This window comes from Myotis brandtii, unplaced genomic scaffold (assembly GCF_000412655.1).
Source record: "Myotis brandtii unplaced genomic scaffold, ASM41265v1 scaffold59, whole genome shotgun sequence".
Classification (NCBI taxonomy): Eukaryota; Metazoa; Chordata; class Mammalia; order Chiroptera; family Vespertilionidae; genus Myotis; species Myotis brandtii.
The window spans coordinates 5,321,590-5,337,291 of NW_005370223.1; the positions used below are offsets into that span (position 1 = coordinate 5,321,590).

Genomic DNA, 15,702 nt, shown 5'->3' on the forward strand with positions numbered 1-15,702 from the left:
GCCTTCGGGGCGGCTTTGTGCTGGAAGGGGGGGTGGGGCCGAGGGCGGGAGCGGGAGGGAGCCGGAGGTGGGTCCCGCGGCCTTTCTTGGGATTCGGTGGCGACGCTCCCTTCCCCCTCCGCTGGGGCCCGTCCAGGGCTGGGCACCGGCTGCATCTTAGTGCAAGTGCGCAGTGGCCACCTTTTTGCTTCCCATCGTGGCTTTATCCCGATGGCCCGGTTCCCCCAAGGAAACCTGACGAAGGCTGTCTCCTCCAGGGAAGGGCAGGCCGCGGGCCGCCGGCGCCTCTCCTTGGAGAAGCGGCCGGGGACCATTCCCAGATGGAGGGACTCGGAGGGGGCAGAGGGAATGGGTCGCCTGCAACTTGTCTGTCCCCCACTCGCGCCCCCACGTCCGGACGCCTTTGGTGGAGAGGGGGGGGGGGAGAGCATTTCAAAGCAAAGCCATTGGTAGAGTAAGCTCAGCTAATAACACATGCTGCCACACTTTAAAAAATTTACCAGGTATTAGTACCATTTTATCTACCAACGAAAAGTTTAGTGCGTCCTACACGGAGGGGTGGGGATAGGAAGGGCTATGATTGTATGGATACCCTCCCGTTCACCCCAAATTCTCTCTGTGGCTTTTAAGAAATCACTACGTACTCGATTTTGAGAACGTCAGTAGCCAAAAGCCGAGATGACAGCAGGGTTTTTGGTTTGGTTTGATCTTCGTGTCAAAAATGGTTCCTAATCTAGGGAATACCGGATACGATTTATTGTAATTCCTTGATTAAATCACACAATTAACTTCTGGTTGCACCGCTTAGTTTTGTGATACAACACCACTGGGACGACTTAGGAATGAAGACGGGTGGGATTTATTGTCACCTGTTACGCTTAGCACCACGAAGGACACTTTAGTTAGTATTGAAATTAGGTTCTAAACGCTAGCGGTCTGGTTTCCCTACCGTGCGTTACTTGATTTTTATGAGTAATAACTACCTAGGATTACATATGTACACATTTAATGAAAATCTATTTATCTTTTACCTATTTATGGTTTCCAAGAGTTAACTTTGCATCCTGGGTGGGAAAAACAAAATCGCAACTGGATGCTGCAAAGAGAAGCGCCTTTAGACCCCCACGTGCCTCTCACTCTGCTTGGGCTATTGAGAGAGATGCTGGAAATTAGTAAATGAATTTTGGATCCTTTTTGCAAACGATTAGCCTAGTTTTCTTAATATTCATAATCTAATGGAGGACTGGCAGGCATGGGTCCAGGTTTTATGTACCTGAAGCGTATGCAGTTGTGGATGTCAGGCGGGGTGGGGTGTGGACTCTTAAGGAGAAGAATCCTTGAGCTGTTGCTGGGTCTTCCTCCTGGCAAGGGAGGGTTGGAAGCTTGCTCTTTGTCAGCTTCCTGGTACATCTGCCTAGGAGGCCTGTCTGTCTTTTCTGAAAGTAACCTAAGGGAGTACACACAGGGTATTTTCCCATAAACCTATCAGAGTATAGGTAATTTTTTGGATAGCGTACGAAGATCATTTCAGTTGGCACGTCTAGGCTGAAGTAGTTGCATCATTTAAAAAAATTTTTTTTTTACAGTTGTGGGCTTTTCAGATGGAAAGGTCCTGCTTTTCATGTCCTGCAATGAAGCTGTCGCTAATTAAAGCAAAGTCTTTTTAGCACAGTTTGTCTTGGGACATATTTCAAAATTCTCTGTTCCCCTTTCTTAAATTTTATGAAGATTTATCACTTTTGTCAACAAGCAAGTGTGGTCTAGCAAGGCAATGATAATTTAGAAACTTATTTTACTACCATATATAAGATATATATTCAGAGAGTATGTGTGTGTGTGTGTGCATATATATATATATATGTATATATATATATATAAAATTTGATACCTATAGGTATTTTTCATTACATAAATGTGTTTTCTGATTATCTACTATTTGCAACACATTCAGATAGAAATTATAGGAGAATAAAAAGATGTGTAAGATGGGCCATATACATAAGAAGCTTATACAGTGGAAAGTGAGACATGGACAAACGTAATTTAAAATTTTTTTTTTGACTTTTTAATTATAGTTGACATACAATATTATTTTAGTTTCAGGTGTACAACATAGCAATCAGATATATATGTAACTTACAAAGTGATCACCCCAGTAAGTCTAGTACTCACCTGACACCATACATACTTATTACAATATTACTGACTATATTCTCCATGCTCTACTTTATATCCCCATGACTATTTTTATAACTGGCAATTTGCACATCTTAATCCCTTGCCCTTTTTCACCCATCCCCCAAACTCCCTCCCATCTGTTTGTTCTCTGTATCTATGAGTCTGTTTCTGTTTTGTTTGTTTATTTTGTTTTGTAGATTCCACATATAAGTGAAATTGTTTGGTATTTGTCTTTCTCTGTCTGACTTATTTTACTTAGCATAATTCCCTCTAGGTCCATCCATGTTGTTGTACATGGCAAGATTTCCTTCTTTTTTTTGTGGCTGAATAATATTTCATTGCAAAAAAAACATAGGAAGTGTATATGTCTTTTCAAATTAGTGTTTTGGATTTCTTTGGATAAAGGACCAGAAGTGGAATTGCAGGGTCATGTGGTAGTTCTATTTTTAATTTTTTGGGGGAACCTCCGTATTCTTTTCCATAGTGGATGCACCAATTTACAATCCCACCAACAGTGCAGGAATTCCCTTTTCTCCACACCCTTACCAACACTTGTTGTTTGTTGATTTATTAGTGATAGCTATTCTGACAGGTGTGAGGTGATATCTCATTGTGGTTTTAAGTTGCATTTTCCCAATGATTAGTGATGTTGAACTCAACAGGCATAATTTTAAATAAGGCAATACCTGGTAAGTTACTAAAAGAAAGTACACTAGTATATTTATCAGGTCATGGTATATCAATCCCCCTTCTCTTTACCCACCCTACTTTTGTCAAGGACAATTACTTTTAGTCATTTTGTGTGCTTTTTCTTAAGGTGTCTGGCCATTATTCTAGAAAGGAAACAGAAAACGCCTAACAGAAAACATCTCATGTGAATAACCTCTTAAATAATGGGGTGAAACTCTGAAATTAAACTTTTACTCTTTAGTTTTATAAATGCATATGTTTGTTTCCACTTGGTTATATAAAATGTCTTTTAAGATCACAAATATTAAGAATTAGTCAGATCTTTTCTTAAGCCACTAAGAATACACACTCATTCATTCAACCAATATGTCTTAAGTGGCACTATATACCAGGCTTTGATCCTAACATTGAGATTCACTATTGAATAGAACAAAGTCCCTACCCTGGTGCTGCTTGCATTCCTAGTTTGGGAAAACAAACGGTAAATCAATCAAGAAGTACATAATAACTTAGATCAGTGGTTCTCAATCTTCTGGCCCTTTAAATACAGTTCCTCATGTGACCCAACCATAAGATTATTTTGGTTGCTACTTCATAACTGTAATGTTGCTACTGTTATGAATCATAATGTAAATATCTGATATGCAGGATGGTGTTAGGCAACCCCTGTGAAAGGGTCGTTCAACCGCCAAAGGGGTAGCGACCCACAGGTTGATAACCGCTGACTTAGATGGTGATAAGTGCTAGGAAGGGAAGCAAAGCAGGTTAGAGGAATTGATCATAATAGGGGTCTGTTTTATAGAAAGTGGTCAGGGATGGCGTCTCTGATGAGATGACCTTTGAGCAGAGACCTGAAGGAATTGAGGGACGAAGCACTGAAGATACCTGGGATACGAGTGTTTTGTAGAGGCAGATGGAAGAGCAAGTGCACAGGCCCTGAGCTGGGAGAGTGCATAGCAAGTTCTAGCGTCAGGAAGGGGCCCAGTGTGGGTGAAGCAGAGAGGTAAACTAACACAATCAATTCTCTACTTGCTAGTGAAAAGGAGGAAAAAATTATATTTATAAATGGTCCTGGCAGTCAAGAAGTAAATAATCGGCTAATAACGTCAGTTTTGTGTTTCCCAGAGTTTCCTCAATTTAATGGTTAGGGTCTAGTGTTCTCTTCCTTTCAATAGATTAAATTCCGCACGCTCCTTAATTTAGAGACGAATAAATGAACCCATTCCAGAAGACCCCTGGGAATCAGAACTGGAGAAGAGGGACCAAGTACAGATGGTGTTTGCTCTGACAACCCTGCTTCCCTAAAACTCTTAGTTTAACTTATCACTCTTCCGGGACTATCTTAATCCTTTAACATTCGCCTCCAACAAAAATAAGGTCTGCCTTTCATGCCTTCCTCTTGACCACAGTCAACTTCTGCCAACTTGTATCTATCAGAAAACACAGGCTTGCCCATTGTTTGAAACTGAGACTTTGCAAACAGTGTGCTTTGGTTAGTTTCTCATCTTCAGTAAACTAATATACAGGCAGTCAACCGATCTGAAAAATACGAAAATGCTAGAGAACAACATGAAAATCTGGATGAGTTTTTAAAAATTGAAGACAATTACGTATGTGCTCAATAATAGAAATCTCCATAGGAATAATTTAAATGACTGCTTCCCAAATTCATCTCGTTACAAAAATATCACCGGAGGCACTTGGTAAAACTACAAGTACCGAGGCCCTACCCCAAAACTGTGGAATCAGATTCTCCAGAGAGGGAACAGGGCATCTGCATTTAAACAATGTCCTGGTACTTTTATGATTGGGGTAGTTAGCCAAATAATGCTTTACGTGAGTACTTAACATTACTTCACATAATATATTCAATTTATATGCAATTTCTCAAGTGTATATTGGTGTGTAAGTGAAACAAAACTTGTGGCTTTATTTTATACTAGAGGCTCGATGCAGGAAATTCATGCAAGAGTAGGCCTTCCTTCCTCCGGCTTCCCTCCAGCACCCAGGACCTGGGCTTCCCTCGCAGCCCTGGCTTTGTCTGGAAGGTCTAATTAGCATATTATGCTTTTATTATTATAGATTTATTATGATGCTTCTGGATGAGTGGCTTCTGATAAAATAACTTGGGTTTATGAATTCTTAGGCCTCCTCTCAATGTCATTTTCTTTCATTGCTTGCTGAACTGCCCCTTCTGGAAGCATGGGGTCACCTTGATAGGTCAGTATTTCCAGAGCTGCTAAAGACTTGATTTGGAGTGATGTCACCCAGGTGGGCCTCTGCTAGACACATAGCTAAACTCAGATTTTAGGCTGGATCCCACTCACCAGGGAGCTGGAATGGAGTTAGAAGGCCAGGACAATCCTTTCATTGAATTTAGATTCTACTTTATAATACAAAGACAAAGATAACAATGTCTGATCTGATGTTGGTCCCTGGTGAAATGATTTCATGGGATGTTGGTTGCAGTTTCATTTCTAGAGCTAATGGTAGCTTTAAGTATTGCCCTGATAAGATGGTAGGAGGCCTTCTGTTGGTCTATAATTAGGTCCTCTTTGAAACTGACTGGAGATCAGGCCACTCCAATGGGCCCTGTGCCATGTGACTTAAGGAGGATTAAGAATAAGTGCTAGAGCAGCCCCTGAGGAGCCATATCTAACAATTTCTACTAGACTCCCCAGAGTCAAAAGGAGAATTGAAACAAGTAGCCAGGTAGGTCAGACATACGTAGAAACATTTAAACAACAACGATACCCGATAAGTATTTGTTTGAAATCTATAGATAATTTAAACAAAATTATTATTTTGATGTTAGGTTATTAAATCTTTTTAGAAAGCCTTAGATAATTCAAGCAAATGCTTCGGTTCCTCTATAGCTAGGCATACATCTGGTTGAAAAATGAACAATTTTGTTAAATAGTATTTTCAATCTCTTCCTTCCTAGTTTGAACCAACATTGTCTTCCTCCTTTCCTTCCTTTCTTTTGTCTGTTTGCTGATGACACTTTCCTGACTTCCCTCCTGTATTACTTAGTGGGGATCGACACATGCACAGCTTCTATGCATAGAGGTCAATGTGAATCCGATGTTAGGTGGTTGGTCAGTGACCTCAGCATTTACATGATCAGCAACCTGTCCTTGTTACCCGAGCCAAGAATGAAGATGATGGCAGCAGATGATGTTGCCCCATCTAACTTATGTCAACTAAGTTTAACCTTGGAAAATGTTTAAGTTCTTCTTAATTTAAGGAAAGCCTCATCCTAAATCAATTACAGCTCTCACTCATGATACTTGGCACTCACTTTGGGGTGTGGGCACTCTTTTCCCTTTCAAAAGATATTCAAGGATTCCTGCTTAATTATTAAAAACTAGGTCTAAGCTGCGATAGAGTAGTGATTGGTTTGGCAAACATGTCCAGGAAAAATTCCTTAGCGAGCAGCAACAGGCTGAATAGGAATTTTTGCTTTGGCTCAGGAGGACTAATGGGTTGCTTAGTAATGACAGCTTGTACCTGGGAGTCCCCTCAGACAGCTTCACAACTCTTCATATTTAAGCACCCAGGATTCGGATTCACCCTACACTACACCTGCCCTGCCTTTAGAGTAGGGATTTTCAACCAGTTTGCCACTAAAAATTTTAAAACATGCAGTACATGGCTATTTAAGTCAGGGGGGCACTGACCTTCTTTCCCTTAGATCAGTGATGGCGAACCTTTTGAGTTCGGCGTGTCAGCATTTTGAAAAACCCTAACTTAACTCTGGTGCCATGTCACATATAGAAATTTTTTTATATTTGCAACCATAGTATAAAAAAGACTTATATTTTTGATATTTATTTTATATATTTAAATGCCATTTAACAAAGAAAAATCAACCAAAAAAATGAGTTCGCGTGTCACCTCTGACACGCGTGTCAGAGGTTCGCCATCACTGCCTTAGATTGTCAAATAAAAAAATGACTACAGCCAACACAATAGCTGTCTGGTATGAATGAATCAAAATGATACCTATTTGTTTTGGCCAAATTGGCAAAAATATATTTTTTGGTGGGCTGCAGAATTTTAGTAATTAGCTTGTGTGCCATGAGATGGAAAAGATCGAAAATCACTGCTTTAGAGATGTCCCAGCTCCTTGGTTCAGGTAGATCGGTCGAGTTATCTGTCTATCCATCTATCCATCATCCATCCATCCATTACCAGGAAATTACATTTTCTAATGTAAGTCACTTAATGGCTAATGGTAAGAAGGACTGAACTATAACGGGTTAAATGGGATAGAAGCAAGAAAGTATCTCTGGGGATCTATTTCCCCTCTCCCCCTCCATTTTATTGGTAAGAGGGTTAAGAAGTGTTTTGGTGACTAACAGGATTAGAGCCATATTTCTAAAAACAGTATATTTTGATGTGTCATACACAATACCAACCAAGTACACATTTTTGGAGTTCTACGGAAAATACTAGAAAAGCTGGTTCATTTCAGGGGATTTCAGTGTACATTTTGACAGTAAATCGTGTTATGGAGACTGTGCATTTGAATGGGTGGGGGGAGGGGGTCCGGAAAGCAATCACTTATTTTACTTTATAATGAACATGGCAGTGAACTTTGTGGGGAGCACTTTTCAAGTGAGCTGACTTCACTTTCACTTCTAAGGAAATGCTTCCTTTACCAGTGTGAATGCAGACGCCCTCAGAGCAGAGAAGGAAAGCAAGGTTCTCTTGTTGCTTCTTACTAATTTGGTGCCCGCCTTTCATATGAGCGCTGAATGTACAAGCACAACTAGTCCCCCAGGGCCAGGGTCTTTTGTTTTTCAAGGCCCCTGACTTTAGATTGGGGTTTTAGAAAAGGGGAAGGTGGAAGGGAAGGGAAGACTGGAGAAAGGAGAGGAGGAGAGGGAGCAGGAAGAAATGGCTTAGCCGCTGGTGAGTGGCCCGCGCTTCCGCAGTAGGAGAGCCACCGTGCTCAGGCTGGCTTCTAGGGTGGGTCGGGAGGCATGTGGCTGTGTGTCCTCCTGGGGAACTGCTTCTAACTTGAAGCCTAGAACCCTAGATCTAGGAGGTCCCAGAGGGCGGGCATGTGAGTAACCAAGCGTCGGAATTAGAGGGAAATGTTTGACTTGAGAAGAGTGCCTGACATTCTTTCTTCTGTGTTGCATGTTGGGGTTGTAAGGATGAGTTGAAAATCTGAAGTTCTGACCAATTAGAAAAAAATATGCTGTTTTCTTTTTTGTAGGGAGATTGAAAACAGGGGACACATTGCCTATTTCCTCCTTAAAATATGAACATGAGGGTATGAAATACCCGTTTAAGATTCTGATCAGATTAATGTGAGTTAGTGTGGACTTTCCTTCCCGTGCTCACCCCAAATCGGTGTTTTTAGTCCTCAGTTAAGTGAGCCCATAAAATAATTTCTGTACTTCTTGGGTCTAACTTTTCAAACAAGCAAGCAACACAGGTAGCTTTTGCCTCTTACCTGTATTGCCAATAAGATCAGAGGAGTCTTCTTTCATTATTTTTCACCTGTAAAATGAAGTCGAACTCAATGATCTCTGAGGGGAATCACCTGCTCCAACCTTCGATGATTCCTGTTCTCCCTCCAGAGGGGTCTGGGCCGGGGGCAGTGGGCATGGGCAGGGGGGCTGAGGGCTCACAGAGAGGGGCGGATGTTAGCAAGGTGGGAGAGCACAGGGCACAGTGGGGCCTGCTTCTGCCCACATGCCCCCACGCCCCTTTACCAAAATAAAAGGGGGTCTGACGAAGATGACAAACAGGCTTCTGGCAGTGGGAAGATTTCAGAGGCCACATGGATTTCAGAAGGACAGCGAGGTGGTGAAATCAAGGTTTTACTTGTCGCAGAGGATCCCTGCACAGCCTCACTGGGTTGGTAGATAAAGGGCACAAAAGCAAAGCACATAGAAAGGCCTGGCAGGTACTCCGAGAACTCTCCTGGCGAGAGTCCAGGAAGCCCATGCTAGGCAGGCTCCTGCAGTGAGAGTGAGGCGATAGCAGAACGGATGGGACAGGGAATGACATTTAGTAAGCCCGAACCTTAGGCAAACGGACAACTTGGCTTCTCTCACCCCCTTCAACCCCTCCTCCTCCCTTTCCTCTCCCCTTGCTCCTCCTTGTCCCCCTCCTCCTCTACTCCTCCTCCCTTCCCACTTTTCTTCTCCTTCTCCTCCTCTTAATAAGACCTAATTTAGCGACACCCACGGCCAGACAATAGTGCCAAGCCAGTAGTTTAGTAAGTGTTCAGAGAAGGTGTTAAATGATATAAAGATAAGAGTAGCATCTGCAGTGTCACTTCAGTTACACAGTGATATATTATTTCACGTCAGAGCACACAGTAGCCATTTATTTAGGTCAGGAATAAAATCTTCTCTGGTACCGTATTGTGTGTAGGATTTGAAAGTTTCTGAATTTGATTTTCTCTGCAGTTCCAGGACAAAAGAGGCTGGAGCCCCTGAGAAGATCTCCTTTTGAAGGACTTCTGATAGGTTACAAGACCTCTTAAGTATATTTATGCTTCCTCTGCAAACCATGATTTTTTCTCTGCTTTGTAGTCTTGGTGAAAATATGTATGTCTCACACATTTTGAAAACATTAAAAAGGACAAATGCCTCAATAGACATATGGTTAAATAATACATGTAGATAATTCATAAGAGCTATAAAAGTGGTTAATAAACATATGAAAGAATATTCAGCTTTATTAATAATCCAGGAAATGCAGATTATAGAGCAGGGAAGTTTCAAGTTTCCCTCTCAAATTGGCCACGATTAACAAAACTGGATTTGGAGAAAATACATTTCTAGGAGGATCATAAATTATTACAAACTTTGTGGAAAGCAGTTTGGCAAAACTGCTTGAAATGGGCCAACCTGTTGACACCTGAATTCCAGTTTTAGGGATTTATCTATTAATCAAGGCTATTAATTGTAGCATTATTTTTGATAGTGAAAAATCAGTAAAACAACAAGTGCCCAGCTTATTAGAAAGGATTATAGAAAAATGACAGGAGGAAAGGTTTATGACATTTATTAGAATGCTTATAGGCATTAAACATGAAGAATAAAACCACAATAGGTTAAAAGTAGTTTGCTCTTCATAGAGAAATTATAGGTGCTTTTGTCTCTTATCTGTGCCTCTATATTTTTCTAGTTTGCTGAAGTGAACTTGCACTGCTTTTGTAACTAAGGAGAAAAATGTAAAGGTTTTTTTGTTTGTTTGTTTGTTTTTTGGTTAATCCTCACCCGAAGATATTTTTTCATTAATTTTAAGACATGGCGGAAGGGAAGGGAGAGACACAGAGAGAGAAACATTGATGTGAGAGAGACACATCAATTAGTTGCCTCCTGCATGCACTCCACCAGGGCCAGGGGTCAAGCCTGCAACTGAGGTATGTGCCCTTGACCGGCATTGAACCTGGGACCTTTCAGTCCGTGGGCCAGCACTCTTATCCATCGAGCCAAACCGGCTAGGGCTAAAGGTTGTTACTTAAAGTAGTCATTCTGCCCTGGAGACATTTAAAAATAACACACACATACCCTAAATAAAGTGGGAGAGCCTGCCTGCTGGCTTTGGGTGGGATGGGCCTGGTGCCTGCAGTGGTCCCTGCCTGCCTCCCTCCTGACCCGGCCATGGCACCTGCACCTCAATTTGCGGTGCCTTCTGCACTATGCCTCACGCACCTGCAGATTAGTTTGGTTTGTATCTCAACAACCTTGTCTTTCTGGATTTGCCCAATTATCCAACCCAACTGTTTTTCAGTATAGCACAAAACAGGTGTGGTAGTGTCCCACCTTTGTAGAACTCGAAGCCGAGGCATGACTAAGGAGAGAAACCCCGTTTCTTCTCCCCAGGAGGCTCCAGGTGGCTGCCTAGCGACCCTTGGAGAAGATTCTCTACAGGGGGGTTACCTTCCAGATACCACCTCAATGTTCCTGGGAGAGACTCGGTGGTGGGTTTACTCTTTACGTGTGGTGTTTACTCTTTCGGAGGCATAGGGAGAGCCTGGAATATGACTTTCTATAAAAACAAAAAGTAGTTGTAGGCAAAGGTGAGTTTTTATTATTATTATTTTTTTAACAATTTATTTTTTCCATAGTGTAGGCTTGCTTTTTCCCCCGGAGGGCCAAGTGTGTGACTCATCAACCTGCTGCTACAAGCTGGTACATAGATCATGCCAGACTCGGGCTGGAGTCTGTTAGTTAAGCTGGAGGAGATTGCATCACTGCATGTCCTGCAGGCAGTCTTTAATGGAGGCTTTGTCGCAAATGTGAAATGATTTGCTTATCAACACATCCAAGGAGCATCCACAGCAGGGAACAAAAAGTACACGATGTGACTTGGAGGGAGAAAATGGCCTCACGGGATCCTGACGTTGCCAAATCATGTCAGGAAAAAGAAAATTAAAAAAGGGAGGTTTCAAAAGAAATGGAAATGAACTTTGTCAATGTGAGCAAAGCCAGAGCAGTGTTTGGCTGCGGGAGTTAATACAGTTTGTGAAACAGAGAAGCATTAAGGTCTGCCTTTTGGTTGTGGACTCAAAAGTGAAATTGGCATTTGCCCCTCTCTCTTTCACACTCACCTGGCACCCCTTCCTGCACACTTTAATTCTCACTGGGCAGGAATTCACCAGGTCACAAATGCTGTAGCTCACATTTTCAAAAACCATTATCTTCTTTGGATGTTCGAAGTAAAAATAAAGGCACAGATCGTGATAGGGCTGGTGGAAGAAGATGAGGGAAGGGCTGTGTTTTGTCTTTTTATCGTGTGTGTACCGTCAGTTTTAGTAAACAACCCAACAACTGTGGTTTGTGTTCTATTCAGCCACACAAAAACCACAAATGTGCTCTCAAATTTTGGCACACAATTCACTGATCTCTTTTAGTTTCCTGAAGTTGCAATGAACTGGGGTAGCCATGATAGCGTGGCTTCTCTTTCCTTTCCTCATTCTCTTCTCTTTCCTCATTTAAAAGACCCACCTGCTTCTGTCTTCCTGATCCTCCCTAAACAATGAAATACCCATGTGCTCGGTGCCCCGGAAACATTTAATTACAAGTTGCTGAGTTTTCTCCTGCAACATACCCACGCAGCATGGCCAAAACCAAGTTGAATGTATTATTCAGAGCTTTCAGGACTAACCAGATTTTGTTGTTGTACCAACTATTCCTGGAATATGGAAGAAATTGACAATGTTTTTATGATTCTGAGATTTTTATTGTGTCGATGGATTATGTGGTAACATCGCTGTGTTGAAGCATTTCTGAATCCTCACTGCTTTCAGTGCGACAGAGCAGGCTGACTTCTATTGTGACTGTTTTGTCACACAGTTTTACATTTGCATGTTTTCCTTTTTAAGCGCCATATCTAGGGGAGGCTTTTTTCTAATTTCGAAGAAAATATATATGCGCTTGAGGTAAAAATGAAAACTGGAGAAAAGCATGTAGAAGAAAAACCACTCATAATTCCAGGACCCTAACATTGATATGTTCTCATACAGTTTCTAATGTGTACATAAATGTCAATGTGGTTATAAAGGAGTATACAAATTATGATCCCCCCATTTTTTACGTTATTCATGTCATTCTGCATTTTCCATTTAATGTTACATTATTATCATTTTACTGACCAGTATTCTTCTACATAGCATTTAATGATAATATCTACCATCTTCTACTTTTTATATTTAGGTTGTTTTGCTTTTTCTTTATTATAAATTATGTGTCTTTTTCCTAATTGTTTAAGGTTCTCAATGTGTGCATAAATTTTTGTATCTCTGGTTATTACTTTAGAATAGGTTTCTGGAAGTACAAGAATAAAACACAAGTATTTTTAGGTTCTTGATTCAAAACTTGAAAATGATTTCTAGAAAGATTGTAAAACTTGATGTTTTCTCCAAATAGTGTTTGGGAGTGTCTTTCTCATACTGTGTCACCAGTAAATGACAGTTATAATTTTTTCTTTTGTCAATTTGAAAGGCAAACGTCTATATTTTGTTTTATTTTGCAGCTTGATAATTAATGAGGTCAGGGATTTTCCCTGATATTTATTGGCCGTTTATATTTCTTTTTATTGAAGAACTTGCTCTGGCCTGAGCTACTACCTATGGCTGTGTCCCTGTGTCCTGGGCGAAGGGACCTTGGGGCTGGGCTCCAGCTCTGCTCCCTCTGGCCTCTGCCCAGGGAAAAGGGCACCTTCGAACATCTGTACAAACGCACCACGTGGGATAGCTGTGGCCTGTTCTTATTTTTCACTCAAACTTAAGAAAATTGGAATGCTGATATTTTTATGATTGATTTGTGAGAGCTCTTTACACACCTACAATTATTAATCCTTGTGCCAAAATTCTGGCTATCATGCTCCTAACTTCTTGTTTATCATGTGATTTCATGATTAAGAAAATATTTAGAGCTTTACATTTTTTTAAATATCAAATATATTCCTCTTGTGTGTGTAAGTACTTTCATTGTTTTCAAATGTGGAAAGTTTGAGATTAACCTTTATGGACTTAACTCATTAAAACATTTTCCTTTATTTTAGCCTTATTTTTAAGGTTATTTAAAAGACCCATTGAAAGATAATTAATTCAGACTTAATTGAAAACACATTAGGAAATATAGTTTCTCTAAAACTACCATTCAGAGATGTTAACACTGGTAACAATGCTAACACTTTGACATCTATATTTTTACTCTCTTCTATGCAATTACATACAAATGTATACAGAGATAAGATAGTAATTTATATAATGTTTAGTAACTTATTTTTAAATCAATCTTGATCACTGCTTTTCATGTTGATAAATATTTTTAATGGCCCTATAGTTTTACATTGAATGGAAATGTTCAAATCAGTTTAACCAGTCCCTGTTGTTGTACATTTAGATTTTCTCTCTCTCTCTCTTTTTTTTTTTTACCGTTAGAATCAACATTTGAAAAATTATTCTCATGGCCAAATCTTCACACACTTTTTTAGTTATTTCCTTGAAATTGACTTCATTGAATAGACATTCCTGATCTAAATGTGTGCTCTTTTGAAAAACATTTGTTCATATTTCCAAATTGCCACCCAGATACCTTCTCATTAACATCCCACCAACAGTGTATCTGTGGGAGAAGGAATCCATGTTTTTTCTTCAACAATGCATATTATCCTTTTTTTAGTTTGCCAATTTGGTAGGGTAAAAATGGTAACTTGTTTTGAATTGCACTTCTTTCTCTTTTTTTAAGATTTAAAAAAATTGATTTGAGAGAGAGAGGAGGGGAAGAAAGAGAGAGAGAGAGATTCATTGTTTCACCCATTTACGCATTCATTGGTTGATTCCTGTATGTGCCCTGACCCGAGATCGAACCCACAACCTTGGCACTTCTGGATGATGCTCTAATCAACTGAGCCACCCAGCTAGGGCCGAATTGCATTTCTTTCCATTAATTCAAATTATATTTTCTATCTCAAGAGAGCTTTATGTTTGTTTTTAATATGTATAGTATTTTGATATCTTAAAAGCTCTTTTGAGGGTTTTTTAGAGAGTTCAGGATCAGTAAAAAGAGTTTATTAGCAGAAGGTCCAGCCACGATCTGTTCTCCCAGTAGAAGTCATTGGGTTGGGGGACAGTCCCTAATGCAGAGCCCCCATCCTTTGCCAATGAAAGCAACGACCCAGGTCTGCACTCAGGTTCCCTAATCAGAACCCACAAGTTCAGGAAGCCCATTTCTCCACGCTGACTGATGGTATCGAGTTCAGGATGAATCCCCCCAAACAACAACAAGGGAGCAGTCACCACACACATCTCTTCCACTCGGTGATTTATCGAGTGCCTCCAGGCCAGCCATACAGCTGGGCACCGTGCCAGGCACTGAGACCACAAAGATGAAACAGACTACTAGTTTCTGAGACTGAGAACCTTAAACAATATAATTAGGAAAAAAAAATGTAATTTAGAGAAACATGCACCTTTACTTTTCATTCTTGAGGTAATTAGTTGTGGGAAAAGTGGGGGCAGGCAGGTCCAAAATAAGACAAAATAGTGCGAGTCTTCAAATTTTCTGTTTTGTTTTGATTTGAAAAGACCTGCCCTATTTTTTTTTATTCCTCCGGTTTGGTCAGGCTTTCATCCATTCACTTTATTTGTTTATTTTGGTCTATTATTAGCAGTTAAGAAACACTTGGGTTGTTTATCTCAGTAGCAGGGCCATTTTTTTCAAAGATAAATCTCTAGGATTCTCTACTTATTCCCTCTCCTCCTCAAGTTTCTGAACAGGTTTTATTACACACAGAGGGGACGGCACTCAGTCCTTGGCTGCTGCCTTCCTCATGGCCGCAAGGACATTGTTCATCCTCTCTCTCTCTCTCAGCACAAATGTGTGTCCCCACCCTTTTCTTGATGAATTGCAGGGCCCTCTTGTCCTTAGAGACCTTGAACAGCTCCAGGGGACCACTCACTGGGGCAAAGCCACACACCTCTGGGATCATGCCCCACACGAACTTGAACTTGGTGTGCTTGGTGAGGTGCCTGCATGGCTGTGCCGGTGTGTGCTCACAATCTTGGTCATCCTGTGGCCCCTGTTAAGCTCTTGGCCATGGGGTAGCTCAGAGCCATGGCTGTTGCTCCTCAATGGCGGCTGCTGCGGAAGTGTAATTAAACTTTGTATTACAAAACTTCTCTAGAGCTGTGGGTTAAAACATCTGTGTGTCCTCTCTCTTCTGCATGTTTCTTACAGTGTTCATGGTAACATCTGTGGAAACTGACAATTTATGGAAGTCATTGGGTGCTTTTCTAATCTGAGATACAACACGAAAAACATCTGGGACAATTAGGAGTTCATTTTTTAAGTG

General features: G+C 40.8%; 1 protein-coding gene and 1 pseudogene across 4 annotated transcripts in view; one reads left to right on the forward strand and one right to left on the reverse strand.

Moving 5' to 3' along the window:
- GRHL2 (grainyhead-like transcription factor 2) overlaps positions 1–15,702 on the forward strand; it is a 124,463-nt gene that overhangs the window by 1,475 nt on the left and 107,286 nt on the right. The gene's annotated exons all lie outside the window — the stretch shown is intronic.
- On the reverse strand, positions 15,087–15,466 carry LOC106728315 (annotated as a pseudogene).